This window comes from Notolepis coatsorum (assembly GCF_963971535.1).
Source record: "Notolepis coatsorum genome assembly, contig: SCAFFOLD_339, whole genome shotgun sequence".
NCBI classification, from domain to species: domain Eukaryota; kingdom Metazoa; phylum Chordata; class Actinopteri; order Aulopiformes; family Paralepididae; genus Notolepis; species Notolepis coatsorum.
Window position 1 is genome coordinate 171,050 of NW_028171754.1, and position 20,000 is coordinate 191,049.

The 20,000-nt window shown below is 44.0% G+C and overlaps 1 long non-coding RNA gene across 1 annotated transcript in view; it reads left to right on the top strand.

Annotated features, from left to right (window-relative positions):
• LOC311248190 overlaps nucleotides 1-20,000 on the top strand; it is a 57,758-nt gene that overhangs the window by 29,043 nt on the left and 8,715 nt on the right. The window contains exon 2 of the long non-coding RNA XR_014620929.1: nucleotides 15,428-15,497. This is a non-coding gene — a long non-coding RNA (uncharacterized lncRNA). The remainder of the gene's footprint in view (nucleotides 1-15,427; nucleotides 15,498-20,000) is intronic.

The window sequence follows — 20,000 nt, forward strand, 5'->3', positions numbered from 1 at the left end:
GGTTAATGAATCCAGTTCTGGAGCGTGTCCTGAACACAGTGAGACCACCAGCGCTTCAACACACACACACACACACACACACACACACACACACACACACACACACACACACACACGCACACACGCACACACACACACACACACACACACACACACACACACACACCACACGCACACACACACACACACACACACACACACACACACACACACACACACACACACACAGGCTCTGACCCGCCTTCTCGGCCTTCTTCTCACCAGATCAGATGTAGAGACCAACTGAGTCACGTGACTAAAGTCGCCCCTACCTGCGCGAGCTGCTGCGCAAAAAAGGACGACGGGGCTCTATGGAGAAACCATGACACTCCACTCTGACTAACAGTATAATGGAGCTCTATGGAGAAAACCATGACACTCCCCTGACTAACAGTATAATGGAGCTCTATGGAGAAACCATGACACTCCCTGACTAAAAGTATAATGGAGCTCTATGGAGAAACCATAACACTCCCCTGACTAAAGGTATAATGGAGCTCTATGGAGAAACCATGACACTCCCCTGACTAAAAGTATAATGGAGCTCTATGGAGAAACCATGACACTCCCCTGACTAACAGTATAATGGAGCTCTATGGAGAAACCATGACACTCCCCTGACTAACAGTATAATGGAGCTCTATGGAGAAACCATGACACTCCCCTGACTAACAGTATAATGGAGCTCTATGGAGAAACCATGACACTCCCCTGACTACAGTATAATGGAGCTCTATGGAGAAACCAGGTCACTCCCCTGACTAAAGGTATAATGGAGCTCTATGGAGAAACCATGACACTCCCCTGACTAAAAGTATAATGGAGCTCTATGGAGAAACCATGACACTCCCCTGACTAACAGTATAATGGAGCTCTATGGAGAAACCATGACACTCCCCTGACTAACAGTATAATGGAGCTCTATGGAGAAACCATGACACACTCCCCTGACTAACAGTATAATGGAGCTCTATGGAGAAACATGACACTCCCCTGACTAACAGTATAATGGAGCTCTATGGAGAAACCATGACACTCCCCTGACTAAAAGTATAATGGAGCTCTATGGAGGAAACCATGACACTCCCCTGACTAACAGTATAATGGAGCTCTATGGAGAAACCATGACACTCCCCTGACTAACAGTATAATGGAGCTCTATGGAGAAACCATGACACTCACCTGACTAACAGTAGAATGGAGCTCTATGGAGAAACCATGACACTCCCCTGACTAAAGGTATAATGGAGCTCTATGGAGAAACCATGACACTCCCCTGACTAACAGCATAATGGAGCTCTATGGAGAAACCATGACACTCCCCTGACTAACAGTATAATGGAGCTCTATGGTTAAGGTAAGAACCCCCCCCCCCCCCCCCCCCCCCCCCGTTACCATGGAAACTCACACAAACCCCACACAGATCTGGGTAATCTCTCTGGACTATAAACTGTCTACATACCTCAGAATCCCAGAGAATATCTCATCATCCAATGGTTTAATGACCTGATCCCACCCGTTGTAAACAGGATACGGCTTTTTACCCACGAGAGGAACGGTCCAGACAGTGACAGTGAGCACGGCAGGGGGTCAAGCTGAGGCTCAGGACCCTCTCACAGTCCAGGTGAGATTATGAGATTAAGACCACGACACTAACATGTGGTTCCAGTCAACATAGCTCCAGTGGACACAGGATGACTATATTAATAACAGCTTCAAAACCACGGCATTGAGAGAGAGACGGGGGAGAGAGGGAAGGGGAGAGAGAGGGAGAGGGGGAGAGAGAGAGGGAAGGGGAGAGAGAGGGAGAGGGGGGAGAGAGGGGGGAGAGAGAGGGGGGAGGGAGAGAGAAAGAGGGAGCGGTAGGGGGAGGGAGAGAGAGAGGAGGGAGAGAGAGAGGGAGGGGAGGGAGAGAGAGGGAGGGAGATAGAGGTGGAGAGAGAGAGAGGGAGGGGGAGAGAGGGAAGGGGAGAGAGAGGGAGAGGGGGAGAGAGATGGGGGAGGGAGAGAGAGAGGGAGGGAGAGAGAGAAAGAGCAGTGGACAGAGGGAGGGAGAGAGAGAGGGAGAGGGGAGAGAGAGAGAGTGGGGGGAGAGAGAGAGAGGAGGTGGAGAGAGAGAGGGTGGAGGGAGAGAGAGAGAGGTGGGATGGAGATAAAGAGGGAGGGAGAGAGGGGAGAGAGAGAGGGAGATGGAGAGAGGTGGAGAGAGAGAGTTGAGAGAGGGAGAGAGAGGGAGGGGAGAGAGAGATAGAGAGAGAGAGAGAGGTGGAGAGAGAGAGGGGGGAGAGAGAGGGAGGGGGAGAGAGAGAGAGGGGGGGGGAGAGGGATGGAGAGGTAGGGAGGGAGAGAGAGAGAGAGAGAGAAGAAAGGCGGGAGGAGGGGTGGATAATATGTGATGGAGAGAGAGAGAGAGAGCGTGAGAGATAGAAAAGAGCCTCTGACCAGCCAAGACACTGCCCTGGTTTCCGTATAGTCGTGTGTGTGTGTGTGTCGTGTGCTGTGTGTGTGTGTGTGTGTGTGTTGTGTGTGTTGTGTGTGTTGAGTGTTTTGCTCTGTGAGAGAGTTAGTGTGAGTGACTCAGCCATTCCAGGGTGCTGTTCTGTTCATATGTTTCAGACATGGTATAATACACTTACATTTACATTTGTAATTTAGCTGAAATGCTTTTATCCAAAGTAGGGATGCACCGATCTGACTTCTTCAGTCCCGATACCGATCCGATACCCCATTGTCCAAATTTCTTTACAAAAAATGTAATCCACGTTTTATTTTATTCTTTTATATTAATTATATATATTTTGTTTTTAAGAATTGTAAAGGATCACAAGTGTGTTTTTGATTTGTTGTAAACAAAGACAGAAAATAAACGTCATTCATTCAATTAATAAACGGTACGCCTCACTGTGTGGAAGAGACTGGGATCATTCTTTTGTGCAACAAGGCAACATCAGGCTTGACTTAAAACATTACTTTCCTAACTTAGTGAAACTAAATGTAACAAATTAACACATAGATATAAATGTACTGAATGGTTATTTATTATTTTATTTATTACAAAAAAAAAAAAAAATCCGATATATTAAAAAAAAAATTCGATACCCGATCCAGCTATTTTACTGATATCGGTGGCCGATACCGATACCAATATCGGATCGGTGCATCCCTAATCCAAAGCGACTTACAGGTTCTGTACGACAAAGTCAGCAGGAAGGGGACAACTGAGTAACAACGATCATCAGGGTGGTGAAACTTGAGTGCTGCAGTGTTGATGCATAGTAGTATCGCTGTAGTGACCAAATAATATATATATATATACCATGGCATAAACCATAGACTTTTAGAAATACCATGATACCTTTCCTTTTTTTGATCCACTTTTTCTCCTCCTATTTTTCTTGTATTTTCCTCCCATCCCAATTTAGTCGTTATGCCAATTCCCCCCTCCCCTTCCTGATCGTTGCGCACATTTGCCCCCTACTGGTCGGTCTAGGGAGCCCTGAAGTCTATCACATGCTTCCTCCGATACATAGGAGACAGCCAGCAGCCTCTTTTCACCTGCCAGCGCGGACTCTCATTGGTGAGGTGTAACGTGTGGGAGGGCACACTACCCTCACCATCTCCCTCCCTCGCTGTGCAGTCGCCTTGACCGACCTGTAGGAGTCGCTGTTTTACAACGACCAGATTACCACCCCACCGGCTTCCCTCCCCAATTGTGTCACTATGACGACCGGTCCAAGCCGGAGGCACCGCTGACATCTATCTAGGTCGTCCTCGGACGGGCCCTCCATCGGTGCTTCCAGTCATCCCGATCCTCCATGCATCTGGCTAGCTCGCCGGTGCTTTCTGCTCCCGCATCTCTCCTGAGTACGTCCACGTAGGTTAACGTGGGACGTCCTTGTGATCGATGCCCGTGTGTTGGTTCCCACAGTACAAGTTTGCTGGTTGGCATCTCATGGTGTCTCTGGCAGTGACCTGCCAGCCTCATTCTCCTGACTGCCACTTTATCGCTCACCTTTAGCACCCCCCCATACAAGTTTGCATTAGTGACATGCTCATCCCTGTTGATGTTGAGCACCACGCGCATCATTCTGGTGTAGCACCCATCCAAGGACTTCTGCAGGGTGGGCTTCAAGGTCCAGCATTCACTGCCATACAAAAGGACAGACTCAACTGTTGCATGAAAGAAGTTGAGCTTGATTTGACGGGGGAGGTTGGATTTCCACACACTGGTCATGCCGTTCAGAGCCCTCCACGCAAGTGCCTTCCTCACTTTAAGGTCTTGCTCGGACGAGTTGACCCACGAGCCCAGGTACTTGAAATCACTGACTTCCTTTAGAGCAGAGCCTCCTGTTGTCCTTAGAGGTGGATGACAGCCGGATTCGATACCAGTGTCTCTGCGGTGGTAGACAGACGCTTAGTCCGCTGCGCTACCCGGCCGCCACCATGATACCTTTCCGTAAGGATCTGCACCTCATCGACTTCCACTGGCATTGATACCATTTTCTGCTTTTTTTTTTTTATGAATCTTTTTCCCCCTCCATTTTCCTCAGATTTTCTCCCATCCCAATGTTAGTCGTATGCCAATTCCCAATCCCCTTCCTGGTCGCTGCGCACTTACCCCCCACAGTCGGTCTGGGAGAGTGGAGGCTACCACGTGCTTCCTCCGACACACGTCCAGCCAATCAACCGCTTCTTTTCACCTGGCAGCGCGGATTCTCACTGAGAGGGCGTAGCGTGTGGAAGGATCACACTATCCCACTCAAGTCCTATCCGCGCTTAGCAGGCACCCTGACCGAACTGTAGGAGTCGCTGTTTACAACGACCCGGACCCACCCCGCCAGCTTCTCCCACCCTCTAATACTGCCAATTGTATTAGTGTGAACGGCCAGCCAAGCTGGTGACAACCCCGGAGCTGTGAGCTGGATTCGAACAGGCGAATCTAGCCGCTCCGGGGTTTGGTGACCAACGCAATCTCCGTTACGCCACCTGACCGACCTACCATTTTCTGCTTTCAATATTATTTGTCAGAATCCGACTGAGAGGATATATAATAATAATAATAATAGATTCTATTTAGGGCGGCTAGGTGGTGTAGTGGACAAGGCACTCGCCACCAGTGTGGAGACGCTAGGATTCGCGTGTTCGAATCCAGCTCTCCACATTGTTTTCAGTTTAGCTGGTCGTCCGCAGTAATACACATTGGCCGTATTACGGGGAGGGAAAACTGAAGGGTGGGGATCGAACGTTGTGAACAAGCGACTCCTACAAGTCGGTTGGTGCGCCTGCGCAGTAGAATCAGGAAGTGTCGGGGGCAGCGTGAGCCTCCCACGCGTTACTCCTCGACACTGAGAGATCGAGCTGCGCAGGTGAAAAGATGCGACTGCTGTTACCTCAAGTACCGGAGGGGACTTGTGCTATGTATGACTTAGTCCACATTGCAGCCGGCTTGTGGGAGGCAAGAAACAGCGTTCGTGACAGGGGAGGGTTGAATTGGATGATACGAAATTGGGATGGGAGAAAATATAGAAAATGGGAGAAAAAGTGGATCAAAAAAAAAAATAATAGATTCTATTTGTAATGCGCTTTACAGTTGCGGGGCAAATCTCAAAGCGCTATATATCAGACAGGATTCACATGGTATTATTTAAGTGGCAGCACCATAGGCAAATATGAAAGATTCAGTACAATAAAGATCTTGTTTTTCAACCTTGTTGCATTTTTCAACAGAAGAAGAAGGTATATTGACATAGAAAGTCATCTCTATCCCCCTGGACATCAACAGAATCGAGCCATTTCCGATAGCCTATCTGCTTCCTCTGAAATATTGCACAATATTACACACAGGTTACTCTGATTGGCATATCAGTCACATCTAGCTGCTCCGATTGGCCCATCAGTGACATCTGGGTGCTGTGATTGGCTCATCGGTCACATCTTGCTGCTCCGATTGGCCCATCAGTCACATTAACGCCCCCTCAGCCTTCTGAGAGTTGGCTGTGCTCGGAGAGGGTGCCCTGAAACCAGTTCCTTTACTTAAGTAAAAGTAGAAATACTCAGATAAATGAGTACTCTGGTCAAAGTAAAAGCCCCCCATTCAAATTCTACTTAAGTAAACATAGAGAAGTATTTGCTATTGAATGTACTTAAGTATCTAAAGTAAAAGTACACATTCTACATGACGTTTGTGTATCCATGGACCTCTATAGGTTGTGTTAAAGTGGTATGTGGTCCAGTTATGCTGCTCTGATTAAAGGTGATGTTAAAGTGGTATGTGGTCCAGTTATGCTGCTCTGATTATTAATTAAAGGTGATGTTAAAGTGGTATGTGGTCCAGTTATGCTGCTCTGATTAAAGGTGATGTTAAAGTGGTATGTGGTCCAGTTATGCTGCTCTGATTAAAGGTGATGTTAAAGTGGTATGTGGTCCAGTTATGCTGCTCTGATTAAAGGTTATGTTAAAGTGGTACGTGGTCCAGTTATGCTGCTCTGATTAAAGGTGATGTTAAAGTGGTGTGTGGTCCAGTTATGCTGCTCTGATTAAAGGTGATGTTAAAGTGGTATGTGGTCCAGTTATGCTGCTCTGATTAAAGGTTATGTTAAAGTGGTACGTGGTCCAGTTATGCTGCTCTGATTAAAGGTTATGTTAAAGTGGTGTGTGGTCCAGTTATGCCGCTCTGATTAAAGGTTATGTTAAAGTGGTATGTGGTCCAGTTATGCTGCTCTGATTAAAGGTTATGTTAAAGTGGTATGTGGTCCAGTGATGCTGCTCTGATTAAAGGTTATGTTAAAGTGGTATGTGGTCCAGTTATGCTGCTCTGATTAAAGGTTATGTTAAAGTGGTATGTGGTCCAGTTATGCTGCTCTGATTAAAGGTTATGTTAAAGTGGTATGTGGTCCAGTTATGCTGCTCTGATTAAAGGTTGTGTTAAAGTGGTATGTGGTCCAGTTATGCTGCTCTGATTAAAGGTTGTGTTAAAGTGGTATGTGGTCCAGTTATGCTGCTCTGATTAAAGGTTATGTTAAAGTGGTATGTGGTCCAGTTATGCTGCTCTGATTAAAGGTTGTGTTAAAGTGGTATGTGGTCCAGTTATGCTGCTCTGATTAAAGGTTATGTTAAAGTGGTATGTGGTCCAGTTATGCTGCTCTGATTAAAGGTTGTGTTAAAGTGGTATGTGGTCCAGTTAGGCTGCTCTGATTAAAGGTTATGTTAAAGTGGTATGTGGTCCAGTTAGGCTGCTCTGATTAAAGGTTGTGTTAAAGTGGTATGTGGTCCAGTTATGCTGCTCTGATTACGTCCTCTTGAAGTTGACAGGCTTCACATGTGAAAGTATATAATAATCCATACATTTTTTATTTGGTATATATTATGTTTTCTATCCTAAATCCTTTTCTTCAAAGTAACTAGTAACTGATTGGTTCAGATAAATGTAGTGGAGTAAAAAGTACAATATTTCCTTTGAAATGTAGTGCAGTGAAAGTATGAAGTTCCCTAAAATGAAAATACTCACATAAAGTACAAGTAGCTCGAAATTGTACTTAAGTACAGTACTATCCACCACTGCCTAAAACTAATCAAATGGTGCATCTGAAGCTGAAGAAATTATACTCCCAGCATTAACATCACTTTAACCTTCTGTAGTGTCGCAGTGAAAGGGTTAACCCTTTGGTAGTGTGGTAGTGAAAGGGTTATTAACCATTACCATCGAACTACCATGACACGTTTGGTAGAGGGGCCATCGGGGACCATATGGTCGTTGTGTACTTGTTTACATGTTAATCAGTTCTTCATACATTTTTCATAATTTATGATGATTCATATGCACAGCTTTATTACATCACATGTGCTGTGCTACACACTCAATGCATTGACATTAAGTCTTATTAAAATGCTAATTGTGTGTGTTTGTGTTTTATGAGTTGTTTATGTTATTTTGTATTCCACTGGCTCATTTAAAAACAATTAGCACGATAGAAAAGAGAGGGGGAGAGGACAGGGGAGGTCATTGACATGTAAACAAATGTCTATTAAAGGAACACTGCACCCAGAAAATAAGGCAGATTTACAGACATTTCAACTCTGTCCTCCCCTCCCCTCCCTTCCTCTCCTCTCCTCTCCTCTCCTCTCCTCTCCTCTCCTCTCCTCTCCTCTCCTCTCCTCTCCTCTCCTCTCCTCTCCTCTCCTCTCCTCTCCTCTCCTCTCCTCTCCTCTCCTCTCCCCTCCCCTCCCCTCCTCTCCTCTCCTCTCCTCTCCTCTCCTCTCCTCTCCTCTCCTCTCCTCTACCAGTCTCTTTTCCTCTCCTCTTTTCTCCTCTCCTCTCCTCTCTTCTCTCTTCTCCCCATCTCATCTCCTCTCCTCCCCTATCCTCTCATCTCATTTCCTCTCCTCTCCTCTCCTCTCATTTCCTCTCCTCCTCTCGCCTCTCATCTACCAGCCTATTTTCCTCCTCCTCACCTCCTCTCCTCTCCTCTCCTCTCCTCTCCTCTCCTCTCCTCTCCTCTCCTCTCCTCTGTTCTCTTCTTTTTGTCTCAACATTCTAAATGGACCAGGTGTATCTTCTGTTGCTAATATCACCAGCTGATATGAACTGGGGTCCAAGCCCTTCTGTTGCTAATATCACCAGCTGATATGAACTTGGGTCCAAGCCCTTCTGTTGCTAATATCAACAGCTGATATGAACTCGGGTCCAAGCCCTTCTGTTGCTAATATCACCAGCTGATATGAACTTGGGTCCAAGCCCTTCTTTGCTAATATCACCAGCTGATATGAACTTGGGTCCAAGCCCTTCTGTTGCTAATATCAACAGCTGATATGAACTCGGGTCCAAGCCCTTCTGTTGCTAATATCACCAGCTGATATGAACTTGGGTCCAAGCCCTTCTGTTGCTAATATCACTAGCTGATATGAACTGGGGTCCAAGCCCTTCTGTTGCTAATATCACCAGCTGATATGAACTTGGCTCCAAGCCGTTCCCCCAGCAGAGCAAAAAGGACAAGGTGTTAATATGAGGGACATTTTGCACTACAAATTGCTCACAGTAACCACGACCTAAGGTATATACGACCTATAACGCAGAGGACGCAACAATAAGCGCTCCCTGCGCTTTGGAAGCGCTCTGGGCATTCATATTTTTTATATCCAAAGCGCTCCGCCTTGAAAAAAACACTTTCTGTGGACACAGTGCCTTAAGGTGGTATTGAGAGGGCACATTATATCTTAAGGTGGTATTGAGAGGGCACATTATATCTTAAGGTGGTATTGAGAGGGCACATTATATCTTAAGATGGTATTGAGAGGGCACGTTATATCTTAAGGTGGTATTGAGAGGGCACGTTATATCTTAAGGTGGTATTGAGAGGGCACATTATATCTTAAGGTGGTATTGAGAGGGCACATTATATCTTAAGGTGGTATTGAGAGGGCACATTATATCTTAAGGTGGTATTGAGAGGGCACGTTATATCTTAAGGTGGTATTGAGAGGGCACATTATATCTTAAGGTGGTATTGAGAGGGCACGTTATATCTTAAGGTGGTATTGAGAGGGCACGTTATATCTTAAGGTGGTATTGAGAGGGCACATTATATCTTAAGGTGGTATTGAGAGGGCACATTATATCTTAAGGTGGTATTGAGAGGGCACATTATATCTTAAGATGGTATTGAGAGGGCACATTATATCTTAAGGTGGTATTGAGAGGGCACGTTATATCTTAAGGTGGTATTGAGAGGGCACATTATATCTTAAGGTGGTATTGAGAGGGCACATTATATCTTATGAAGCCTCTGCAAAGAGAGAAAGACGTGAGCGCTTGGCTGAAATTGAAACACAGCTCCCCTCGTTGGAGCAGGTTTTCCAGACTCTCACAATCCCAAACGGACCTAAATAATATTTTTAAATTGAAGTAGGAATACAACTACAAGCAGGTTAGCAGCACCCTCCTCCTTAAAACTCAGACAGAAGCACTTGTTACAGTAGGCCTTTTCCGTTTTTTTGCAAACGTTCTGTGACGCTGATTTGTTCCCCAGACCATCTTTTTTTTTTAAACTTTTTTCTCCTCTTTTTCAAATTTTCTCCCATCCCAATTCCATTGTGCCAATTCTTCCCTCCCCTGTCTTGAACGTTGCTCGCATATGCCCCCCACTGGCCGGTTGTAGGGAGGATAGAAGCCTTGCATCACGTGTCCCCTCCGGTACATGAGGAGGCAGCCTGTCACATCTTTTCACCTGCCAGCGCGGACTCTCATTGGCGAGGTGTAACGTGTGGGAGGCTCACACTACCCCCGCTATTTCCTGTCTCTGCTGTGCAGGCGTCCCCCAACCGACCTGTAGGAGTCGCTGTCCACAACGTCCAGATTAGCACCCATCGACTTCCACCCCGCTAACTCTGCCAATTGAATTAGTAAGACGGCTGGCCCAAGCCGGAGGCAACGCCGACAGCCGGAGTCGACAGCCGGAGTCTCTTGCGTTGGTGACGAGCGCAATGTCCGCTGCGCCACCCAGCCGCACCCCCAGACCACCTTTTCAAGTGGTCCCGGCCACGGAACGGTTATCCGCTCCACGGGTACGGAACGCAGCATTCTCACTACTCTACTTTTGGGGCAATCGTGCTCGGAAACGGTCCTGGATGCCTAGTGTGAAAGCACCTTCAGTGTGCTGGTAGACAGAACTAATCACTTTTAATAGAGCCTTTTTGTAGATTTTTATTTAGTTTTAGCCCCACACATTTTATGTTCTTTTACTCTTTTACTAGTTTTAGCCCTTCTTATTTCATGTTATTTTACTCTTTGACTAGTTCTTTAAGTCTTTGTAACAAAAAAAATCCTCAGCTTAAAAAGTGGCCTGACTGGGGCTATATTTCGCACTATATGGGCGGAATCCACAGAGAATGGATTGCGCAAAGCAAATTGCATTCGTGGAGCCTGCTCTGCGTCTGCGAGATATCCACGAAAGCACATTGCTCGATGAGATACCATGCGCAGACACGCCCAATATGTGTAGCTCGCGAGCAGTCCGCAGTCCGCACTCTGCGCTTTGCCCCCCTGACAGCGCCCTTGGCAGAAATGTGTGTGTCGAAATGTAGCGTGCTGTCAAGTTTAGCGCTGTCCAAAAAAAGGAAAGAAATGAGAAATCAAGAAATCACTCCATCCATTAACTCAACTGGACTGTCATACTATTAATTTGCACTAGCACTATTGCACTTGGGACAAATATTATATTATCGATGTTATTATTTATACATGCTATATTCAGTATGTTTGTATGTGGTGATGCTCTAAACTCAATTTCGTTGGACCAACAATGACAATAAAGAATATATATTAAATGGGATAGGAACTAAATTAAATGTATACCATATACAATGAAATAATATTATAATCATATTGGGCTATATTCCGTTTATATCCCATTTAATTGTATTCAATCTCTTTATTAAGTTGTAAAGCACTGGCCTGTATTTGATTTCATAATTAGGTGAAGGAGAGGAGTTCTTATTAATTCATTATTAATTCATTTTTAATTTAATAATAATAATAATAATAATAATAATAATAATAATAATAATAATAATAATAATAATAATAATAATAATAATAATAATAATAATAATAATAATAATAATAATAATAACTTCAGAATAATAATAATCATGACATTGCATTACTGCTGATCAGAACCTATATCAGAAATAAATGTTTACTGTATTGATCATCATCTCAGAACCAATCATAATGAAATGTCAGTGCTATTAGCCTTATTTCTAAATCACGCGTTGCGAAGGCTATTGGCACTCGGCTTTATATTTCTCGAACAAGTTAGATTCTGTTTATATATGATGAGCAACCTCGCTTCATTCATTTGAGAGCGAGATGCGCCGGCTTTGCTTCGGAAAACGCGCGCAAAGCCTCTGTGGATTCCGGCCTATGTGTGTCTGATATTATGGGCAGAACAGTTTGTAGTTTTGGGACGTGTGTGAGATTATGGGCAGAACAAAATTTGCTTTATAAATTTTTTCTGCAGGATGTTCTTCTAAACTGTGGAGGTGTGTGTGTACAGTACACGTGTGTCTGTGTGTGTGCACGTTGTCATGGTGACCAGTGTTTGTTGGGGTTGTTGTGAGGTCACTGAGCACAAAGGAAGGAAACAGCTATGAAGAGGATGGTGTGTGTGTGTGTGTGTGTGTGTGTGCGTGTGTGTGTGTGTGCGTGTGTGTGTGTGTGCGTGTGTGTGTGTGTGTGTGCGTGCGTGCGTGTGTGTGTCTGTGTGTGTGTGTGTACGTGCATGTGTGTGTGTGTGTGTGTGTGTACGTGCGTGTGTGTGTGTGTGGGTGCGTGTGTGTGTGCGTGCGTGTGTGTGTCTGTGTGTGTGTACGTGCATGTGTGTGTGTCTGTGTGTGTGTGTGTGTGTGTACGTGCATGTGTGTGTGTCTGTGTGTGTGTGTGTGTGTGTACGTGCGTGTGTGTGTGTCTGTGTGTGTGTGCGTGCGTGTGTGTGTGTGGTACATAAAGGTGAGGAGACAGTGTAGTAGTATCAGAGATTCTGATACTTGTCCTCTGTACTTGCGTTGGTGTTAACCCAAACTGTACCCTTCTTCTTGGCAGAAATGGAGGTCCAGACATGCGCTCCTGAATTGTGGTCGTTTATTAACAGAAGTAGACAATAGCTGCTTTGTACTAAAAACTCTTGCAGTTGATCAAAAACACTGAATGGTTACAATAACTCAAGGTTTGCCTTGGATCTCCAGACTACTGTTACAAGAATGTTCCTTGGTATTTGTCAATACCGTCGTCCTTGGCAACGTAGATATAGCTTATCCTTCACCATTGGGGCAGTCCGTCCAAACGTCTTTTTCGTCTTTTCATCATCATCATCTCTTTCAACTCCTCCCTAGTGTCAAGGTGCCTGGCCCTCTATTTATAGCAGGCCAGATTGCAGGGTGATGACCTCACAGAAAGTGACATCAGACCAGGTTTTCCTCCAATCCACAACCATGTCCGTTTGACTTTGAAAAAGTAGGCGTGGCTTGTCTAACTGCCAGCCTACACAAAGGTCACATTTTACAATTCCATTTTCAGACTAATACATTGTTATTATCACATTTAATACACATGATATTGTCGTGGAAATATTATCATGTCATTATGGATCTGTGTTGTTTTATCATGTCATACAGCTTGAGTTTCAGTCTGACCAGATTTACTGGTTAATGTGTGTATGTCTCTTTAAGATTACTCTCTCAGTCGTAACGAAGTTGCTGTTTCTACCAGCCATAGAGCCATAACCCAAGGTCATGGGAACTGTAAGATGGAGCTGTTTTTCCTTCCAGGCTTAGCCATAACATAGTCGTATTATTAATTTCTCTAACCAGCCATTTTGTTTTCTTCTACGTCATTTCATGTATTCAATGGTATGTCTGACCAGGCCTCTGGGTCAGTCCCTGTCAGACGCTAGGGGGTAAACATGTCTGTCTCTGGCGGGTGACTGGCCTGGCAGCGTGGCCACGCTGTCATGAACTTTCTTTATTAAATAAACCTTCTTATTATTATTAATAATGACTCAGAATGATTAATGTAAACGGCTCATCGTTTGTCCTTTAATAATTCCCATTACAATATGTAAATATTATTCTTAGTCTAGTTCTCCATAACATCATCATATAATTTAAAACCTTTTTCTCATATTATTCCCCCATTTTATTAAAGTCTTTTGTTTTGGCTTGTGAATTCCCTTTAATTCTTTCAAAAACCAGATTTACTTTCAACACCCACTACTTTGAAGATGTACTGTTGTAACTAGAAGACATATGAACGCTTTTCTAACTAATCACCTTTAAATTATATTAATCCAGTGATTCCAGTCAGTTATATTGCTAGCCAAATCAATTATTTATAAACAATAGATTAGTCCTTTAGTAAATTAATTCACTCTTAGTCTATGCCAAGTTTAATATCAAAATGTTCTCTATATTGACCACCTAATGTCACAGTGATATTTATCATTTGATCAAATGTTCCTTAACTATAGGAACCTACATTTTCAATATCCTGTGGTCTAGGAGAATTAACAGAGCAGTCTAACCACTCATTCAACCACTGTTGACAAAGCTGACTCCCCTCTGTTCTGGTGGCTTTGAAGCTGGGCTATGTGTCAACAGTTAATCAAGACATTCAAATCTGCCAAATGTCACTGTATTTGAATGAATCATGTTTCCCTGTGAAGCTGTTGACAACACAGTGGCTACTATATTCACAAGACTGTCATCTCCTATCCTTGTCTAGCGATCTCAGCTGTGACTAATGTCAGAAGTCACAAGAATATTTACAATACCCATCTAACTATGTATATTTTGTCCCAAAGATATACTACAACAGGAAAGGAAACCGACGTGTTCTGTGTGTCTCTGTCCTCACAGCTAGACTCGTCTTCAAGTGTCCCACTAGGGGGAGCTGTGGGTTTGCCAGAGTTGTCAGATTGGCACAGCTCTCCTCCTCTCCTCTCCTCTCCTCTCCTCTCCTCTCCTCTCCTCTCCTCTCCTCTCCTCTCCTCTCCTCTCCTCTCCTCTCCTCTCCTCTCCTCTCCTCTCCCCTCCTCTCCTCTCCTCTCCTCTCCTCTCCTCTCCTCTCCTCTCCTCTCCTCTCCTCTCCTCTCCTCTCCTCTCCTCTCCTCTCCTGTCCTCTCCTCTCCTCTCCTCTCCTCTCCTCTCCTCTCCTCTGCTCTCCTCTCCTCTCCTCTCCTCTCCTCTCCTCTCCTCTCCTCTCCTCTCCTCTCCTCTCCTCTCCTCTCCTCTCCTCTCCTCTCATCTTATTTAATTTTATATATTTTGGGATATCTCTGTTCTAAGCTAACATGATGTCTCGCCCCTCTCTCCCCACCTCTCCTCTCCTTTCCCCTCCTTTCCCCTTCTATCCATACAATCCCTGTATGTTGTCGCGAGACATTGCTGAAATAGGTTGGCTAGTCTTCGAGCCCCCCACCCCCACCCCCCTCAAGAGCGAAGGCCAATAAGAGGAGATGTACCGTCACATGTTCAGCGTCTGCAATGATTTTTACGTTACATTTGATCTGACACACGTTTCACTAAATAGGAATGAAATGAGCGAGAGAGAGTTGGTTGTCAATAGTGGGACTGTAGCACTCATATATAATCTTAGACGTGTCTCTGTTAACATGATCTCATCTCCTCTCTTTTCCTCTCCTCTCCTCCTCCTCCTCCTCCTCCTCCTCTCCTCTTTTCCTCACATCCCCCTCTCTTCTCCTCCTTTCCTCTCCCCCTCTTTCCTCTCCTCTCCTCTCCTCTCCTCTCCTCTCCTCTCCTCTCCTCTCCTCTCCTCTCCTCTCCTCTCCTCCCCTTTCCTCTCTCCCCTCCCCTCCTCTCCCCTCCCCTCCTCCAGGCAGACGCTCCAAAAGAAGAGGAACTTCTCTCTCCTTGCTTCTGATGGCTGGCTGTTCAGAGACAGAGGGGTAAGAGACACTAAACCACTAGGTGATCTGCATAGGTGTTGTAATATCTTAGCCCCAGGAGGGCTTGACTTAGATTTGATATGAACAAGAATACTATATGGTCCTCTCTCTCTCTCACTCACTCACTCACTCACTCACTCACTCACTCACTCACTCACTCACTCACTCACTCACTCACTCACTCACTCACTCACTCACTCACTCACTCACTCACTCACTCACTCTCTCTCTCTCTCTCTCTCTCTCTCTCTCTCTCTCTCTCTCTCATGGACATGGACCAGGCTTTCCGGGACAAGTATATAAAATACCAACCACTGCTCAATGTGATGGCCGACCTTGGGTACAGCAGGTGTAGATATAGTGTACTTATATTCGGAAGTCTTGGCCATGTATACAAATGCACCATGAGTGGTCTGAGAATTGCTGCAATGTCTAAGAGAAAAGCCAAACAAATTGCTTTTGTGCCCCTTAAGTGTTCAGTGCTGCTTTTTTATCTTTGACTGTGAATAACACCATGCTAAAATTGACCAGACCTGAAAAACCGAAGCAAATGAATAAAGGGAAGATGATTAAACAGAAGGTTTTGTAGATACAGTACTGAATTCTGCCATCCGGACCAATGCAATTTAAAATATGATTATAGAATATAACAGTCAAAAGAGGATCGGTAATGCAGCCTTTATCAACTATGCCCCAAAACTGTGGAACAAACTACCCCAAAACATCAGGGAAGCCAACTCACTAGACCTCTTCAAAAGACAGCTTAAAACCGATCTCTTTGCTCAGGCATTTCAAGGAAACATCAGGGATATCCTGACAAATTGTACTTTACCTGCAATTTTTTTTTTTTTTTTAAACTTACATTTTTATTTTCATTTTTTCAACAACATACATAGACAACATTCATAGACAATACACAGTACATAAATTAAAACAAATAGACAAAAAATGAGTAAAGAAAAAGTGTGACATGGGTCCTTCGGTCCATTCTACATTTGCATTATTTATTTACATTTTTATTCATTTCCTTGTATCCTTTTCAAACCTCTGTGATGTCGTTACTTCCCCTCCTGTATTCTTCCCATTTTCCCCATTTCCATTCAAACTTTTCTTCTTGCAGCCTCAGCAGATGTGTGATTCTCTCCATTTCCTGTATCCCCTCTACCAACTCTATCCATTGATCCTTTGTCGGCACTTCTACCTTGTACCACAGTTTAGTTAAAGCTTTCTTGGCTGCCACTATCAATATCTTAATCAAATATTTGTCTTCCCCTTGGATTCCTTCCTGTGACAGATTCCCCAAATACAACACTTGGCCTCCCTGGGGTATTTCGTATCCTATTATTTCATTTATTATCCCTCCTATCTCTTCCCAGTAGTGCCTTATCTTCTGACATCCCCAGAATATGTGTGTATGGTTCGCCCCTTCCTGTCCACACTCCCTCCAACATGTTTTCTTTGCTGGTGTGTAATTGCCCTGTATTTCTGGTGTTATAAAGTATCTAATTATATTTTTCCACCCAAACTCCCTCCATATCCTTGATCCTGTGGTTGTTTGTTGTGTCTTACATGTGTCATACCATTCCTCCTCTGTTATCTCTATTTCCAACTCTCTTTCCCACTTTTCTTTCACATACAATGTTGTATTTCCCTTACTGTCCATTATTGCCTGATATAGTGCCGATATCACCCTCCCCTTCCGTCCTTCGTATGACTTTACCATTATCTTAATTACCCCATTCTGTTCTTTGTCTCTATCTTGCTTTATTTCCTTGTTATAGTAGTCCCTAATCTGTAAATATCTAAAGTGGTCCCTATTCTCTAGTCCGTATCTTTCTTTCAATTTTTGTAGAGTCTGCATCTCCCCTCCTTCTGTCATCGTGCACATTGCTGTTATACCCCCCCGTTCCCACCTCTTGAACCCATGGTCTTCTATCCCTGGTCTGAATTTGTTGTCGTGTGCTATCCATCTCAGTATCTTAGATTCTTTTTCTAGCTTGTATTTCTTTACTATTGTGTTCCATATGTTTATAGTGAATCTGGTAATTGGATCTAGTAGTTGTTCCTGTCTTCTGAACAGCTCCCTATCTCCTAACAGTGCCTGCACTTTGAATCCCTCTCTTTTGGTTTCTATATCTTTCCATTTGGCCTCATAGTTCACATTGCACCAGCATGCTACTGTTCTAAGCTGTGTTGCATAGTAATAGCTTTCTAAACTGGGTACTGCCATCCCTCCTTTCTCCTTTGGTAATTGTAGAGTCACATATCTGATCCTTGGCCTTCCCCCCCCCCAAATGAATCTTGATATCTGTCTATCCCATTCCCTAAATTGTTTTTGTGGTATTAATATAGGTAGGGATTGAAATAGGTATAGTAACCTTGGTAATATGTTCATCTTAATGATTTCGATCCTTGAACTGAAATCTAGGGGCATCACCGTCCATCTTTCTAGATCTCTCTTGATTTTCTGATTAATCTGTGTATAGTTTGCATCGTATAGCCCCCCCCCCCCCCCCTCTTGTGATGTTCACCCCTAGGTACTTGATCCTGTCCATGTCCCATTTGATTTTGTATTTTTCTTTGATCTCTATCGTTGGTGTGTAGTTCAGTGCTAATGTCTGTGTCTTTGTCACATTAAGTCTATACCCTGAGTAATATCCATATTCTGTCAGCAGATCCATCAGTGTCGGGAAGCTTGTGTCTGGTTGTCTCATATTTTCCTATATTTTCTCCCATCCCAATTTCGTATCATCCAATTCAACCCTCCCCTGTCACGAACGCTGTTTCTTGCCTCCCACAAGCCGGCTGCACTAAGTCATACATAGCACAAGTCCCCTCCGGTACTTGAGGTAACAGCAGTCGCATCTTTTTCACCTGCGCAGCTCGATCTCTCAGTGTCGAGGCTCACGCTGCCCCCGACACTTCCTGATTCTACTGCGCAGGCGCACCAACCGACTTGTAGGAGTCGCTTGTTCACAACGTTCGATCCCCACCCTTCAGTTTTCCCTCCCCGTAATACGGCCAATGTGTATTACTGCGGACGACCAGCTAAACTGAAAACAATGTGGAGAGCTGGATTCGAACACGCAAATCCTAGCGTCTCCACACTGGTGGCGAGTGCCTTGCCAACTACACCACCTAGCCGCCCGTAGCTCTCTCTAGTTTAATCCGGTCCGTCAGACTACCATTCACCTTAATCCTAGCCGTCGGATCTTGTTATAATGCCCTAATTGTTTTCATAGCGTTTTTGTCTAATCCAAATCTCTCTAATACTTTATATAGAAATAACCAGCTTACACTATCGAAGGCTTTTTCTGCATCTAGGCTAACTAATACTGCACTTCCTCCTTCCTTTTGTATCTCCTCTACTATCTGCACTGTCTTCCTTATGTTATCCTGTGTCTGCCTTCCTTTAATGAATCCAGTCTGGTCTTCGTCTATTATATCTGTCATAAATGTCTCAAATCTTTTGGATATTATTGATGTATACATCTTGTAATCTACATTAAGTATGGACACAGGTCTGAAACTACTACACAGTTCTCTATCTTTCCCTTCTTTTGGAATTGTAGTATCCTGCAATATTCTTACCCTACCTACTTTCATACACTTCCAATCAAATTCATATGTCGGTTCTATGCTAATTATATCTCACTACCTCCTATGCACTGTCATTTTAAGAGCACTGCTCTGTTGTAATTCAAAACTGAACTTTGTAAAGAAACTCAAAGTTAAGATGTAGCAGTACTGTCTATCTGTATGTCATGTATGTCATATATGTCCTGATGAATTGAAAATGGGGGACCCTGATGTAAACAAGACGAAAGTCTTTCTCTGGTCTGCATCTCCTTAACAATTGTGTGTATTGAGCTGTACTGTATTGTACCCATTCTGCAATCTGTTAATAAAGTTTTCAATCAATCAATCAAAGAGCGATGCTCTGTTGTTAAGTTGTGTTAAGAGCGATGGACTGCTCTGTTGTATGTTAGAGAGATGGACTGCTCTGTTGTATGTTAGAGCGATGGACTGCTCTGTTGTATGTTAGAGCGATGGACTGCTCTGTTGTATGTTAGAGCGATGGACTGCTCTGTTGTATGTTAGAGCGATGCTGTTGTATGTTAGAGCGATGCTGTTGTATGTAAGAGCGATGTACTTCTCTGTTGTATGTTAGAGCGATGCTCTGTTGTATGTTAGAACTTTGTAAAGAAACTCAAAGTACTAAGAGCGATACACTGCTCTGTTGTTATATATTTTTTATTGAACAATCTTATCACACTTTTTTACTGTCCGTTCTATTTTATAATTTTTGGCCTATTTTAAACTGAATCAAACCGCACTTTTTTACTCTATCTAATCTATTCTATTTTATTATTTGTATTACTGAAGAACTGTGATTTACCTGACCTTGCTACCTCTCTATCTCTTTGTATTTACATTTTACATTTTTCATGCTCACTTATGCCTGTATTTTTTTACTGTTGTGAAGCACTTTGAACTGCAACC